The 16753-nt window shown below is 39.5% G+C and overlaps 1 long non-coding RNA gene across 2 annotated transcripts in view; it reads left to right on the forward strand.

Moving 5' to 3' along the window:
* LOC103790312 (uncharacterized) overlaps positions 1-16753 on the forward strand; it is a 103467-nt gene that overhangs the window by 64530 nt on the left and 22184 nt on the right. For both annotated transcript variants that reach the window (XR_013531702.1, XR_004738834.3), the window contains exon 5: positions 7765-7959. This is a non-coding gene — a long non-coding RNA (uncharacterized LOC103790312). The remainder of the gene's footprint in view (positions 1-7764; positions 7960-16753) is intronic.

Here is a 16753-nt window from a genome sequence, read left to right on the forward strand (position 1 = left end):
GCAGGCCTGTCTGTGTGACTGTCATTCACACCTGCCTGGTGATTGTCAGGGAGAATTGGCCTGTCACAATATGATCAAAGTTTTGGTCATTTAAGTTCAGTTCTGTAGTATTGTTTATAAATACAAGGAAATTATATAGTCTTTCACTAGGTCATGTGTTTTATTTCCTCTTTCTATTTATTTAGTATTTAGCATGGTTATTGTTTTGTTCCAGTGGTTACTTTTATATTAAATCCTTAACTACACTACATCCTCGGTATGGAGTGAAGTATTACTAATGAATAGAGAAATGGTTAAATGATATAAACAGATAATTCACATTAAAAAATTATGTATATCCATCAAACTTTTAAAATATGCCAAATTACAATAACTAAAGGACTGAAAACTAATATTCTAGGCTACCATGCTGGGTGATAAAGGAAAATTGTCAAAAAATACATATAATGTGAAAACTTTGGGAAAGAATAGATATAAACAAATGTTTTGTGTAATACCCCATTCCTGTCTCTTGATAAATGAATATGACCCTCTAGCAGTGAGTTACCCTTATTGGCCCTGACCTTGCTAACCTATAAAATGGGCATAATGACATTTACTTCAGAGAGCCATGAGGAGAAGTGAGCATACCTAATAAAGCACATGGTACCTAATACTTCAACAAATATATGCATAATCTCCGTTATGTTCTTCCTCCCACAAGAGGTGACTTAAACATCAACATCTCAAATATCCATTTCAGTGGATTCGAACCATCAGAAAAAGAAATACATACATATTTATATGATATATAAGTTTTGGTGCTATTTCTTTCTAGGATGAGATACTGAGGATGGTGAAAATAAGGAAGCAAATTATAGCCTCATTACTTTTTATTTGTTGGGTTCCTCTCTTCTTTTTAAACTTCTATTTGGATCCTGAAATAGCAGCTTCCCTTTGAGGCCCAGAAAGGAGACAGCATAGAATGACAGAACATGAAGATGGCTCTGTTGTGCAATGAACTGAAATCAAGAGACCTTAGCTCCCAATACCAGATCTGTCCTGTGTACAGGACCATGGGGAGTCACTTCCTCTGTGTTGGTTTCTGTCCTTACACAGAAAAATATTGTATACCTAACGGTTAAGAACGTGGGCTTTGGCATCAGTATAGTGAGGAGAAAACGGGGGCACATTTAATTACTGGTTTCATGATGTTCAGGAAATGTTGAGTCTCCAGTTAAATGAAACTCATCATGAAGTATGACTGAATAGAGAATAAAACGGGAGGAACTGCACAAAAAATGATACATTCTTCAGAATTACTGAGTGGTGGGGTTGGTACTTAATTCTTTATCTCTTGACTTAACTGTGTTTTCCACAATTTCTAAATTAGTATGGTTCTTTTTAAAACTCAGAAGTAAGGTTCATTGAAGCAGTTGTTATTGAAATGTTTCAGAAATACAAAAGTTATGGAATGTAAGAGACTTCCCTGTACGCATGTTGACATATGTAATATTACATATGCAGTTGAAACTCACTTTGAAGACTTCTCTGATTGCAAGCCTCCTTCTTTCTCAGAAGTAACCACTATGCAGAATTTGGATTTCGAATTTTAACGACATTACCCTATGCTTTTATTACATATGCATATATCTATAAGTGAGAATGATATTGTTTTGTAGCATGGTTTTTTATATAGATGCCCAGCTACCTCATGGATAAAAGGAAGAAACGTGAGGAGAACAAACACACAATTACATCTCAATACTTGGACCTGCCATATTTGCCTCCTCGTCATGTGTACTCTTGAATACTTACTAAAACAGACACACCCATTTTCTTAGTTTATATGCTTATAGGGAGCACAAACAACCTGCAGATACTATTTTCAAATGCTTTTCCCAGCCTGTTCAAAGTCTTAGAGTTTCTCTGGAGCTAACTGGCCTAAAACAATTAAACAGCTTCCCATTTGTCTAGGCCAAATTATCTGTCTTTCATTCTCACTGTAACCCTTCAAGGCCTAATCCAGAACTTAATCTGGGCTATGCTAGTAAAAGAAGATAGCCCCGTCTACCACCCAAATCCCTTATTGGCTTAGGGGTGAGTCCCGTTTAGAACTTTTGATCTGATTTTGTGTTACAATGGTTGGGCCTATGTATATTTTCCCTCCTTTTCTTCTAATATTTTTAACTGGACAGGGAAGGTACTTTAAGAGTGTTTTAATTCACATTTGGTGATTGCTCCTGCAGCTCTTTGCTGAGTGAGACTGAGACTCAACTTTTATCCCAAACCCAGCTGTCAGGATCCTTCCTCTCTGGAAGCTGTGGTGTTGAACCCTGGGTGGTTTCATAAAGTCCCTTCCTCTTTCCTGCCCCTGTGTGACAGTCGCTGCTTTGCTAACTAGGTGGGTAAACAGAGGAGCCTACTATCGATTCAAGGGGCTTTCTTTGGGAGAGTGCAGAGAGAAGCATGCTGTAAACCACTTTCATCTTGTGACCTTCACTGAAATCCTGGGCAGTGCAGATGTTATCTGACTGCTAAATATAAGCTTCATTTGAGAGCATATTCACCCTTCTCCTAGGCATCTGTAATTTCCCTGAAGCTGCCCAACTGGGGCTATCATGTGGATAGATTCATAGATTAGTTCTGGGACCACCTACTATTTAATTCTCTTGGCTTAGAGGTATTCCCTGTTCCAATGCTGAGCCATCTTGTGGGGTGGGGCTAGTGATATTTATTTTTTTCTGAATATTTTCCCTTCCAAAACCAAAACACTTTTGTTGTAGATAAAAATGGAAAATTGAGGAAAGCAAAAAAAAAAGTTAAAAACTGTTAAAAAGTCTACTATTTATGGAGAAGCACTGTTAACAGTTGAATATATATACAGTCATGTGTCACTTAATGATGGGGATACATTTTGAGAAATGTGTTGTTAAATTGTTTCCATGTGCTAATATCATACAGTACAGTTGCACAATCCTAGATGGCGTAGCCTACTATATACCTAGGCTAGATGGTACAGCCTCTTGCTCCTAGGCTACAAACCTGTACAGCATGTTACTGTACTGAATACTGTAGACAATTATAACAAAATGGTCAGTATTCGTGTATCTAAACATATCTAGGCAATAAAAATGAACAGTAAAATTATGATATAAAAGACACAAAATGGGGCTGGGTGCAGTGGCTCACACCTGTAATCCCAGCACTTTTGGAGGCCAAGGTGGGCAGATCACATGCAGCCAGGAGCTCGTGGCCAATACGGTGAAACGATGACTCTACTAAAAATACAAAAACTAGCTGGCGGGCACCTGTAATCCCAGCTACTTGGGAGTCTGAGGCACGAGAATCACTTGAGCCTGGGAGGCAGAGGTTGCAGTGAGCCGAGATCTTGCCATTGCACTCCAGCATGGGCAACAGAGTGAGACCCTGTCTCAAAAAAACAGAAAAGAAGAAGGAAAAGGAAAGGTACAACATGACATACCTATATAGGGAACTTACCTTGAATGGAGCTTGCTGTGGGTGAGTGAGTAGTGAATGAAAGGGCAAGTCTAGGACATTACTGTATGCTCCTATAGACTCTACAAACACTGTACACTTAGGCTACAATAAATTCAATAATAAATTAGTTTACTGTAACCCTTTTACTTTATAATTTTTTATTTTTTTTTTTTACCTTTTCAACTCTGATAATAACACTTTGCTTAAAATACAGACACATTTTAGAGCTATAAAAAATATTTTCTTTCTTCTTTTTTTTGAGACAGTGTCTTGCTCTGTCACCCAAGCTGGAGTGCAGTGGTCTAATTTTGGCTCACAGCAGCCTCCACCCCCCAGGCTCAAGCGATCCTCCTGCTTCAGCCTCATAAGTATCTGGGACTACAGGCATGCACCACCACGCTCAACTAGGTTTTTTTTTTTTTAGACTAGGTCTCATTATATTGTCCAAGCTGGTCTCAAATTCCTGGGCTCAATGGATCTTCCCACCTCAGCCTCCCAAATTTCTGGGATTATAGGCATGAGCCACCATGCCTGGCTGTTTTCTTTCTTTATGTCTTTATTCTATATGCTTTTTGCTGTTAATATTTTTTACTTTTTAAACTTTTTTTTTTAGAAACTAAACACAAACAAACCCATGAGCCTAGGCCTACACAGGGTCACGATCATCAATATCACCATCTTCCGCCCCCACATCTTGTATCACTGGAAGGTCTTTAAGGGCAAAGTAATAACACATATGGGGCTGTCATCTCCTATGATAGCAATGCCTTCTTCTGGAATACCTCCTGAAAGACCTGCCTGAGGCTGTTTTACCTTTTTTTTTTAACATGTAGAAGAGTATGTTCTAAAGTAGTGATAAAATGTATAGTATAATAAACACATACACCAGCAACATAGTCATTTATTATCATCAATTATTATGTACTGTACCCAGTTGTATGTGCTATACTTTTATACAACTGGTAGTGCAGTAGGTTTGTTTACATAGGTATCACCACAAACACATGAGGAATGTGCTGAGCTACGACAGTTACAACAGCCATGTCAGCAGGCAACAAGATTTTTTCAGCTCCATTTTATTTATTTATTTATTTATTTATTTATTTATTTATTTATTTATTTATTTATTTTGAGGCGGAGTTTCACTCTTGTTACCCAGGCTGGACTGCAATGGCGTGATCTCGGCTCACTGCAACCTCCGCCTCCTGGGTTCTGGCAATTCTGCTACCTCAGCCTCCCGAGTAGCTGGGATTACAGGCACGTGCCATCATGCCCAGCTAATTTTTTGTATCTTTAGTAGAGACGGGGTTTCACCATGTTGACCAGGATGGTCTCGATATCTTGACCTCGTGATCCACCTGCCTCGGCCTCCCAAAGTGCTGGGATTACAGGTTTGAGCCACCGCGCCCGGCCCTCAGCTCCATTATAATCTTGTTGGACTGCTGTTGAATATGTGGTCCTTCATCAACTGAAATGTTGTTTTGTGCTGCGTGACTATATATTGTTTTCATCAATTCTATTATGCAAATATAACCATGCATATCTAGGAATGCTGTGAAATGATATTCTACTTAGAGCTGTGCAAATTGCTTTCTTTTTAACAGACATCATAATATGAATGGCAATCGATGCCAACCAATAAAAATTCACATAATAATAAAAATGGCAATATATTAACACTGATTTTTTAAAGGTTAATATTTATTACTGGCATCCTTAGTTCCTGAGACTGTTCTAAGAACTAAATCTATACTTATTTAATCCTCAGCCATCATCTATAAAAAGGAGCTATTGTTGTCTGTCTTTAAACATAAGAGAACTGAGGCACATTGAAGGCAGGGCCAGCAAGTGTCAAGACTTAGATCTGAGCCGGGCGCGGTGGCTCAAGCCTGTAATCCCAGCACTTTGGGAGGCCGAGGCGGGTGGATCACGAGGTCAACAGATCGAGACCATCCTGGTCAACATGGTGAAACCCCGTCTCAACTAAAAATACAAAAAATTAGCTGGGCATGGTGGCGCGTGCCTGTAATCCCAGCTACTCAGGAGGCTGAGGCAGGAGAATTGCCTGAACCCAGGAGGCGGAGGTTGCGGTGAGCCGAGATCGCGCCATTGCACTCCAGCCTGGGAAACAAGAGCGAAACTCCGTCTCAAAAAAAAAAAAAAAAAAAAAAAAAGACTTAGATCTGAACATAGGTTGTGTGGCTCTCAAGCCCCTACATCTAAGCAATATGAGCAGCTGCCTTTCATCCAATAAGACTAGAGCGCAGCAGCAAAATAAAACAAATTAATGTTTCCCATTTTTTGTTAAGTAGGCAGACTTTTTATTTTATTTATTTATTTGAGATGGAGTTTTGCTCTTGTTACCCAGGCTGGAGTGCAATGGCACAATCTCGGCTCACTGCAACCTCCACCTCCTGGGTTCAAGCGATTCTCCTTCCTCAGCCTCCTGAGTAGCTGGGATTACAGGTGCCTGCTACCATACCCAGATAATTTTTTGTATTTTTATTAGAGACGGGGTTTCACCATGTTGGTCAGGCTGGTCTCGAACTCCTGACCTCAGGTAATCCACCTGCTTTGGCCTCCAAAAGTGCTGGGATTACAGGTGTGACCTGAATCCAAAAATTAGGTAGGTATGGTGGTGTGCACCTGTAATCTCAGTTACTTGGGAGGCTGAGGCAAGAGAATCACTTGAACCCAGGAGGAGGAGGTTGCAGTGAGCCAATATCACACCATTGCACTCCAGCCTGGGCAACAAGAGCGAAATTTCATCTCAAAAAAAAAAAAAGAAAAAATTATTATACTCCAAATCCTAGCACCCAAAGATAAGCCCTTGTAATGATTTCACCTACATTATATTCTTCCAGAAGTTTTCTTTTGCAGGTACATATACATGTAAGTATGCATGCATTTATGCATGTACGTACAAAAGATAATTCATCTTACATTTAGTTCTGTAACTTGCCCATCTCACTGTAATGGGTTGAATTGTGCCTCCTCAAAAATATGTCCTAATTCTAACACCGAAAATAGTTTGTTTGGAAATAGGATCTGTGCAAATATAATCAAGCTAAAGATCTAAAGATGTGATCATCCAGTTCCCAGCATCATCATAAAAGAGAGGAGAGGAAAATTTGACACAGACAGGGAGAAAGGTCATGTGAAGATGGAGGAAGAGATTAGAATTACAAAGCAGGATCTCACCAGAAGATGAAAGAGGAAAGGAAGGAATTTCCCCTGAGTCTTCAGAGAGAGTTGGCCCCGTCTAGACCTTGGTTTAGTACTTTTGGCCTTGGTTTTGTGCTTTTGAAGTCGGAAATAATAAATTTATGTAATTTGTTATGGCAGCCCTAGGAAATTTATACACTCACTAACAACATACCACAAATGTCATTCCTTGTGAACAAACTTTAGAGTACATGCTATTTTTTATGACTACAGTTATACTAATGCCAATAAAACATTTAAAGAGAAATGACTAAAATTTCATATATACGATATGCATTTATATATTGGGTCATTAAATTTTCACAGCACCCTTACAAGGTAGAAACTGTGGCTAATGAAAAACTGATGATGGAGAGAATAAGGACTTTGCCTGAGACTGTACAGTTAGGGAGTGAGACAGCTTATATTTGTGTCCAGAGCCTGCAAAACTGTGAAAGTTCTGTTGGGTGGAAGAAGCAGTCTGTGCAAGCATGCGTGTTTTAGGAGATAACTTTTAAAAAGTAATACTCATTATGATAATATATTTACACACACACACACACACACACACACACAACTGGACCTAGTGACCAAAAGGTGGATTTTAGCCTTGGTGAGATCATGTTTGTTGCAATCCTGGAAATAGACATCACTGTGCAATGGTATAAGGGGTCCATGGGAAGTGAAGAATGTTAACAAGGAATGCAGAAAATCCTTTTGGTACTTTGAATTTGAAAGGAAAGAGAGACCTAGAAATACAGATATATTTATAGAGAGAAGGATTCTGTGGCTGTATAGAAATGAAGGGTTCAATGAGAGCTTTTTTAAATCTTCAATTCCATGAAACTCGAGCAAGTTTTCAAATTAATGTGAAGAAGCTGTCTTATATTAGGTTAACCCTTGAAGTTGCCTATGTATGTATTTCCCTTCTTACATTCTTATTTCCACTTTGGAGAACATGTGAGCCTTCCAATGAACTAATAGGGGTTTTGAGCTTAATGTATACTTACTTGTTGGTAAATGAAAGAGTGGACACTGAATGAAAGAAATGCTAGTTCTCTTGGATTTTTTTTCCTTCAGGGAGGCAGCAGGTGGCTGAAATCCTGGTGTGATGTGGCTGGATTATGCATGGTCTGAGGACTACTGCACAGATGACTGCAGGATGAGTTCAGAATTTTTCTTTAAATATATTAAAATACAAAGTAATCCATGAGCAGCCACTAGACAAACACCAAACCTTGCATTCCTGACCAGATCTATCACAGAGCTCATCAGGTAAGTTCAAAGACACACCTGTCTTCCCAGCATTGGGAGCTGGATTGGGGTCTGCTCAGAGGCATGATGCTGACCAGGTTTTATGAGATTAGGAAACACCCAAGAATGTAGAGAACATTCTGTCTCTAAAACTTTGAATTCAAAACATATCAGAAAGAGATTTGCTTTCCTTATATGGATGTCTGTGTTCTCATTAGGAGAGAAACAGTGATGACTTTGCACAATGCCTGCCTTAGCCCTGAGGCTTGGCCAGCCCCCACTTCTGTATCTCAGCATTTAAAGGGCAATTGAGGTCTGACTCCATGCTATGTATTCTCCACAGGTTTTCTCATTTACCCTTCAGGACAGCTCCGTAAGGATGGTATGGTCAGTCCCATTTCACAGATGACAAAGTGGCAGGTTTGGAATGAGGTTCCATCCCTCACTCTCCCTAGAGGACCCTGAGCAGCTTCCCTTTTAGAAGGTGGGCTTCCAAGGCTTAAGAAATGGTCAGATCCCACTCCCCTGCTATTGTGGCCCCAAGAGGTCCTCACTCCACAACCCCCCTGGGTGATAAGGAAGACAGAAGAGATAAAATCCTGAGCTTTGTGCCAAGAGACCTGGGTGTAGGGCCACAGGAGTTGGCTAATCCCTGAAGCAGTGAGTGGGCTCAGGCAGAAGATCAGGTGTTGGCCTTGGGACAGGTGAGCTGGAGAGAAGGAAAGTAACATGCACCGAACTACTGTAAGCCAATGCAATTTACATCTCATCTCCTTTAATCTTAACAACCATTCAAGATACCCATCATTCTGACCATTATTCAGATCAGTGTGCTGTCTTTAGGGGAGTTTATGTAAGTCAGGGAAACAACTTGGTTGTCCTATGATCATCAGCTAACTCTGGAATACTCCAAAGTTGTATCATTTTCTCTTGATGTCTCCAGGGTTCTGAATGTTTGAATCTCCCTGCAGGCTGATAGCACCTGCTCCTCATGGTGTTGTTCAACATTTTTTCTTTTTAAATTCTGACGTGTATATTTTTGTCACATTATTGAAATTTAAAACACTTTCTCAATAAAAATAAGGCTAAACATTTTTTAACACAAGGGAGAAAACATTTGCAAACTACATCTCAGATACTGGGTTAGTATCCATGATTTGTGAACCACATTCTGTAACAACATGACTGGCAACTAATTTCAACAGAACAGTCTCATTAAAATATATACGAACAATAAACATGTTAAAATATGGCAAAACTGAAAGTACTAATAAGATGCAAATATAAATCTTCAGAAGAATATTATGTGGAAGAAACAAGTTGCAAAGAAAAATTAGTACCGTGATTCCACTTTTGGAACAGATTGTGTGTGGGTGAACATGTTTGTGTGCACCTCACCTACAGGGACACATCTGGAGAGTGTGCACCATTCTGTTGACAACAGACCCTTTTGGGTCAGAGGGCAGGCTTTGGGCCGGTGAGAGATGAAGATTCATTTCAATTTAGAAATATACTTTTATATATTGTTTGAAATTTTGTATTTAGAGAAAAAAGCATTTCAATAAATACTTTTGAGTAAATTGGCAAAAGTAATTGTAATGTATTTCATTAACTTGAAAGTACATTCGTTGTATTCAAGTTTATATTGAGAAAAGTAGATAAAAATGGAACCGATAATGTCTGTGCGTGCGTGTGTGTGTGTGTGTGTGTGTGTATCTTCTCTTGCTCTATCACCTAAATAAACATAGATGTAGCTTTACCTCCAATTGAGACAGGGGATGGAACCAATATCAGTTTTAGATATCCCAGAAAATGGTGGATACAGAGAGGTAGCTACCACGAGCTGAATAATTCTGAAAAATTCCAACTGATACCTTCTTGGAGCCAAGTTCCTAAACTTCATCCCCTTTCCCCTCTTACCCAGGCCCCTGGCTGACAGAGATTCAATACTGGCTCTGGCCACCAGATGGCATCCATATCTCTCTGTCTCTCTTTTTTTTAAAAAAAAAAATTAAAAGGAGTACATTTTGTGAAGGGTAACGAAGGACTTAAAATGGTTTGTTTACCATGATCACAATTCTTTGTGCAAAAATTCATATATATGTATATATAGGTAGTTGTATTATGGTGGCCCAAAAATCTACATCGCATTCACTGATTTATCTTTTCCCTCCTTAGGGTAGGTAGAGGTGTCCACACTATAGAAAGGTCCCTCCCTCCCAGAGAGCAGGGAGTTCGCCCTCCGTTATCCGGCTCCTGTACAGGCTTCCCAGACCCTCTCCTACCCACTCTCAGTCATCCCCTCTCTGGGACACTGTGGACACAGCTGCCCAGACTCAGTTCCACCTTTCTCATAATCTCTCAGTCACCTTAGGCCTGCCCCTGTGCTGTCCTGTGCCAGCCGGTGACTAGCAGTGTATGCTAGAGCTACTTCGTGTTTCATCGTATACATGCCCCAGAGTATATGTATTTAGTCTTCTTTTGCATCTGTCAGTTTTTTTCCAGACAGAATAATTCTGTACATAGGTTCGCAAGCTGTGGTTTTTTTTTTTTTTTTTTTTATTGGATTTTAGGTTTTGGGGTACATGAGCAGAGCATGCAAGACAGTTGCGTAGGAACACACATGGCAGTGTGCTTTTCTTTCCTTCTCCCCTTCACCCACATTTGGCATTTCTCCCCAGGCTATCCCTCCCCACCTCCCCCTCCCACTGGCCCTCCCCTTTTCCCCCCAATAGACCCCAGTGTTTAGTACTCCCCTTTCTGTGTCCATGTGTTCTCATTTTTCATCACCCGCCTATGAGTGAGAATATGCGGTGTTTCATTTTCTGTTCTTGTGTCAGTTTGCTGAGGATGACGTTCTCCAGATTCATCCATGTCCCTACAAACGACACAAACTCATCATTTCTGATTGCTGCATAATATTCCATGGTGTATATGTGCCACATTTTTCCAATCCAGTCTATTATCAATGGACATTTTGGTTGATTCCAGGTCTTTGCAAGCTGTGTTTTAAGGGAGGTATCGTATTTCTTTTTGCTCTGTATGTATTGCTTTGCAGTCTGATAATGATGATACGTTAGTGCCCCCTCGCGACAGAAGCCTAAACTGCAGCTTGAACATCCGGGAGCAGGAAAGCGGGAGGAAGGGGCTGTGGCCCAAGCCCACCCCACAGAGCTTTCTATGAGTCTGGGTGGAAACAGAGGTATATTCAGTGTTCAGGGATACTGATGGCCAAACACAAAGTCTAGCCTTTTACTGTGCTAAAGAGAAAGCTGTATTTGAGAGGAATAAAAAAATAATTTTTATTTTTATGCTTTCAGACCTATGGATATGTAGCAATAGACCTATACAAGCAAAAATAGATACAGAACTATTATGACTTTTGTGGGGTTTTTCTCTTGTCGCTAAGGCTGGAGTGCGTGGTGCAATCGCAGCTCACTGCAACCTCTGCTTCCCGGCCTCCAGCGATCCTCCAGCCACAGCCTCCCAAGTAGCTGGGAATACAGGTGTGAGCCACCACCCCTGACTAATTTTTGTATTTTTTTGTAGAGACAGGATTTCAACATGTTACACAAGCTGGTCTCAAACTCCTGAGCTCAAGGGATCCGCCTACCTCAGTCTTCCAAAGTCTGGGATTACATACATAAGCCACTGCTTATGACTTTTGTAACTGTGCTTGCCCTTACTATGACCATCTTTCAAATTCAATTTCAACTTTTTGTATGGAGTTGGTGTTTCATCATATTATGCCCTAAACTTTATTTTCCCAGTACTCTAGTGGTGAAAATTTAATTCCTTTTAATATAGTTTCTATTACAGACAATAGGATACTTAACACCCAGCTTTTATAGATGCAAATACCTTACAAAGCATTTCTTTATAAGTCCCTGAAGAGTCCTTTCAAAGCCCTGGAAATTAGAACACTTTATATTAACGTGATGGTTCAAAATACTACTATTAATTTCTATTCCTAATGTAACCATAGAACTAGTTCAATATGCTTCGACTTTGTAACAAAATGATGGGATGTTTTTTAGTTGCAAGGGATCCCTAGGTTGCAAGTCATGTAACCTGAGCATGCCCAAATGAACCAAGTATGCCTGACTGATGAACCTGGAGCTGGCCAGAACAGGAAATGTCAACCACATGTGGAACCTAAGCAGTCAGATAGAGGAATGTGGACCAAAATGAGAAGTGAGAGGTGCCCTGTCTTTTTTCCAGTACAAACTTAAAAGCCAAGGACTCAGCACCACTTCTTTGCAGGAGCCAATCAGATCATGCCTCACTGCATTTGCCTATCTTCCTCATAGTTACTCTCTCTGCCTCCAGACCCCAGCTCGAGGAAACAGATTTGAGTGTTGCTGGTCCTATCTCCTTGCTGGTTGACCTTGCAAAAGCTAGTGCCGTAGAATTGGTTTCCATGTGCATTGGTGAGCAAGCCCATTGTTCAGTAACACTAACATCACAGTATGATAGTGCCTGTTTCTACACACATTGGAAAAATGGGCATGGTAGCTAATCTGATAGGCAAAAAATTATCTCTCATTATTGTCTTCATTATAACTGATTCTATTGCCTACCTAGAATTTCATCCTGTGGATTTAACATGATTTTCAGAGCTCCACGTTATTCAGAGTGTTCTGATATTCCCTATTGTCAACATTGTGTTGTTGGCATCTTTTCATTTCAAAGTCTGTGCTCTGCTTAAGGGCACAGTTCCTGTGGCTGCTTGCACTGGTGAGCTGAATATGTCCTCTTGGAACCCACCAAACTGTCATAGAAGAATACTAGTATTGTGATAAAAAAAAAAAAGAACCTGGTCTATGTACAAATGTGTGTGTCTGTGATTGTGTGTGTGATTGTGCGTGTGACTGTGTGTGTGGTTATGTGTGGTTGTGTGTGTGATTGTGCATGTGATTGTGTGTGATCGTGTGTGTGCTGACAGCCACATTTTCCTCTGCTTCCTTCTTTTCCTTCATGGCTTTGCGTCTCATTTGGTCTCCCTTCCTAAATTCAGACTGAGAACAAAAGTTTTCTGAAAAGGAATTTAGAGGAAAGAGACTTTATTCTAGTGAATAGTTTGCAAATCAGGGAGATGTAGCCTTCAGTATAAAATGAAGGTGTGTTCCAGAGGACAAAGGGAAGGTTTGTCTTTTGTGAATAAAGTTCCCACCCAGGTTCCCACTCCGGTCAACTTATGCAAATGAAGGATTCCAACTTCCTTAGTTCCGAATGGTTGACATAGGTGAAAACTTATTGTTTGGTTCAAGCAGCATAAACAGGAATAGGCAGCTATGAAAATCCCAAAGTTAAGCAGACTTGCAGGTTTTCTGGGTACTCCAAGTCATGTGTGACCTCTAGTCAGCAAATAGCCACTTGGCTCTCATTTGAATTTAGGCCCAGTTAAACACCCAGGATTCATCCTGAGGGACTGGTTCTTTTAGGGTTCACAAGGCCCAGAAGTAAAGGAAGGGAATTATCAGAATGACAGTTCTTATTACCATATCCTTATCCACATCCTTCTCTACATTCTGAGGATAAACCTGTGCAAGGGAAATGGTTGGTACAAATGGTGTGTACATATGTAGTTTTTTGATAAATATTGCCACACCGACACCCATAAAGGTAGGCTATTTAGACTCCGTAAGTGAAGTCATGCAAGAAAACACACAGGGTAGCAAAGAAAGCAGTAGTACTTAATGCCCTATACTTTGTTGTGGACCCACTCTCCAGCCGCTGCCACAGTTGGAACATGTGAAAATTATCAGATGAAAATCAAATTTTACACACAAGTAAAACCCAAAGTAACATGTGGGCTGGTGTTAGGAGGGGAAAATGCTTGGAGGAACACATGACAAAGAGTCAGCAGGGCTGCGATACAGCTAGCTACCATTTTACATATATTCACGTTTATATAAAACATGTACATCATGGCCTTTGTATGATAAAGTTTGGTCACTACTATGGTACAACAGAAGAACAGGGCAGTATCATATTTTTTAACAGCTTTTTTGTAGTATTATTTATGGGAAATAAAATGCACACATTTGAAGATAGAATTTTTTGATTTTTAGTAAATGTATAGAGTTGGGCAATGATCTTCATAATTTAGGGTTTTAAAATTTTTTATTTTTAATTTTTATGGGTACATAATAGGCATATGTATTTTGGGGGATACATGAGATATTTTGGTACAGGTAGGCAATGCGTAATAATCACTGTTGGGAGCATTTGAGAGCAGGCCCTAAGCTCTGGCATAAACAGGCCTTAAAGAAACTGGCCATAAACAGAATATCTATAGCACTGTGACATCTCCCTGACCTAACCGGCAAGAGCGGAAGGACCATAAACAATAGCATGAGTGACACTTGCCTTAACAACATGTTCCAGCTGCAGTAGATAAGCCTGCCAGAGCCTGTTTCTTGCCACTAGTAAAGAATGCTTTGTTCCCTGCGAAGAATGCTTTTGGTTAAATGATGATTATCACTTGCTTGCTCTCAATAAATGTGTGGGTCAGTCTGTTTGAGGCTCTCAGCTGGGAATGCTAAGGCCCCCTCTCTGTCCCATACCTTTTTGCTCTCTATATCTGTCAGTTTCTTAATTCCTTCAGCACTTCCTGGTTTGGGGTCTCCACAACCAAGCTGGTCTCGGCAAATCACATCATTAAAAATTAGATATCCATCCCCTCAAGCATTTATCCTTTGTGTTACAAACAATTCAATTATACTCTTAGTTATTTTGAAATGCACACTTAAATTTGTATTGACTATTGTCCCCCTATTGTGCTACCAAGTACTAGGTCTTATTCATTCTTCTGATTGTTTTGTACTCATTAACCATCCCCACCTTCCCTCCAGCCCGCCACAACCCTTCCCAGCTTCTAGCAACCATCCTTCTATTCTCCATCTCCATGAGTTCAATTGTGATTTTTAGATCCCAGAAATAAGTGAGAACATGCAATGTTTGTCTTCCTGTGCCTGCCTTATTTTACTTAACATAATGCCTTCCAGTACCATCCATGTTTTTGCAAATGACTGAATCACATTCTTTTTGATGGCTCTAGAAATCTTTGTCCAGACCAGTCTCCTGGAGAGTTTCCTAAAAGTCTTGTAGTTTCATAGTTTGAGGTCTTAGATTTAAGCCTTTAACCAATATTGATTTAATTTTTGTAATATGGCAAGAAATAGGGGGTCTATTTTCATTCTTCTGCATATGGATTTCCAGTTTTCCCTGCACCACTTATTGAAGAGACTATCTTTTCCCCATTGTAGGTTCTTGGCACCTTTGTTGAAAATGAGTTCACTGTAGGTGTGTGGATTTGTTTTTGGGTTCTCTATTCTGTTCCATAGGTCTATGTGTCTATTTTTATGCCAGTACCATGCCGTTTTGGTGATATAGCTCTGTAGTATAATTTGAAGTCAGGTATTGTGATTTTTCCAGTTTTGTTCTTTTTGCTTAGGATAGCTTTGGCTATTCTGGGTCTTTTGTGATTCTACATGAATTTTAGGATTGTCTTTTATGTTTCTGTGATGAATGTCATTGGTATTTGATAGGGATAGCATCAAATCTGTAATTGCTTTGAGTAGAATGGACATTTTAACAATATTGATTCTTCCAATCAATGAGCATGAAATACTTTTCCATTTTCTGGTGTCATCTTCAATTTCTGTCATCAGTGTTTTATAGTTTTCATTATAGAGGTCCTTCCCTTCTTTGGTTAATTCCTATGTATTTAATTTTATTTATGGCTATTGTAAATGGGATTAGGTTTTAATTTATTTTTTAGATTGTTCACTTTGGCTGCCATATAAAAATGATACTGATTTTTGTAGGTTGATTTTGTATCCTGCAAGTTTACTGAATTTATTTATTAGTTCTAATCATTTTTTGATGGAGTCTATGTTTTTCCAAATATAAGATCATGTCATCTGCAAACAAGGATAATTTGACTTCTTGTTTTCCAATTTGGATGTCATTTATTTCATTCTCTTGTCTGATTGCTGTAGGTAGAACTTCATAACTGAGTTTTAGACGTTTTCATCACCCTAAGATTACCCCTCTTGCTTGAATGCAGTTAATTCCTGTGCCCACCCCCAGCCCTAGGCAATCACAGATATGCTTTGTTTCTCTGTGGAGTTGCCTGTTTTTGACATTGTATATAAATGAAATCAAACAATATTTGGTGTTTTGCATATGGCTTGTTTCACTTTACATAATGTTTTCAAAATCTGTGTTTCAGCATATATCAGTACCTTATTCATATTTATTGCTAAATATACCACATTTTATGCATGTATCAATTGATGGGCAATTGCGTGGTTTCCATTCTTTGGCTATTTTGAATGATGAGCCTGTGTACATTCAGGTACAAGTTTTTATGTGGCGTATTTCTTTTGGCAATGTACCTCAGGATGGAATTGCTGTGTCATCTGGTAACTCCCTGTTTACCATTTGAGAAATGGCCAGACTATTTTCATAAGCCTGATGTCATGAGGAGTACAGGCTTACCTTGGTGTTTTTTTCTTTATTAGAATGAGGTTGTGGGTTTTCAGAAGGAATACCACAGAGCTGAATTGCCCTTTTTATCACATCATATATGGGTTTACATGATACCCATATGATATCAATGGTGATGTTAACTTTCATCACTTGGTTAAGGTACTGTTTGCCAAATTTCTCCAGTGTGTGGCAACTATTTTATATTCCTATACTCTTCTCTTTAGCAGTAAGTCACTAAGTCAGCCCTGTTCTTAGGAGGTAGAGGATAGAATTAAACTTCACATTATGAACTGCGGGTAGCCACAAATATTGTTTA

The sequence above is a fragment of the Callithrix jacchus genome, chromosome X (genome assembly GCF_049354715.1).
Source record: "Callithrix jacchus isolate 240 chromosome X, calJac240_pri, whole genome shotgun sequence".
NCBI lineage: Eukaryota > Metazoa > Chordata > Mammalia > Primates > Cebidae > Callithrix > Callithrix jacchus.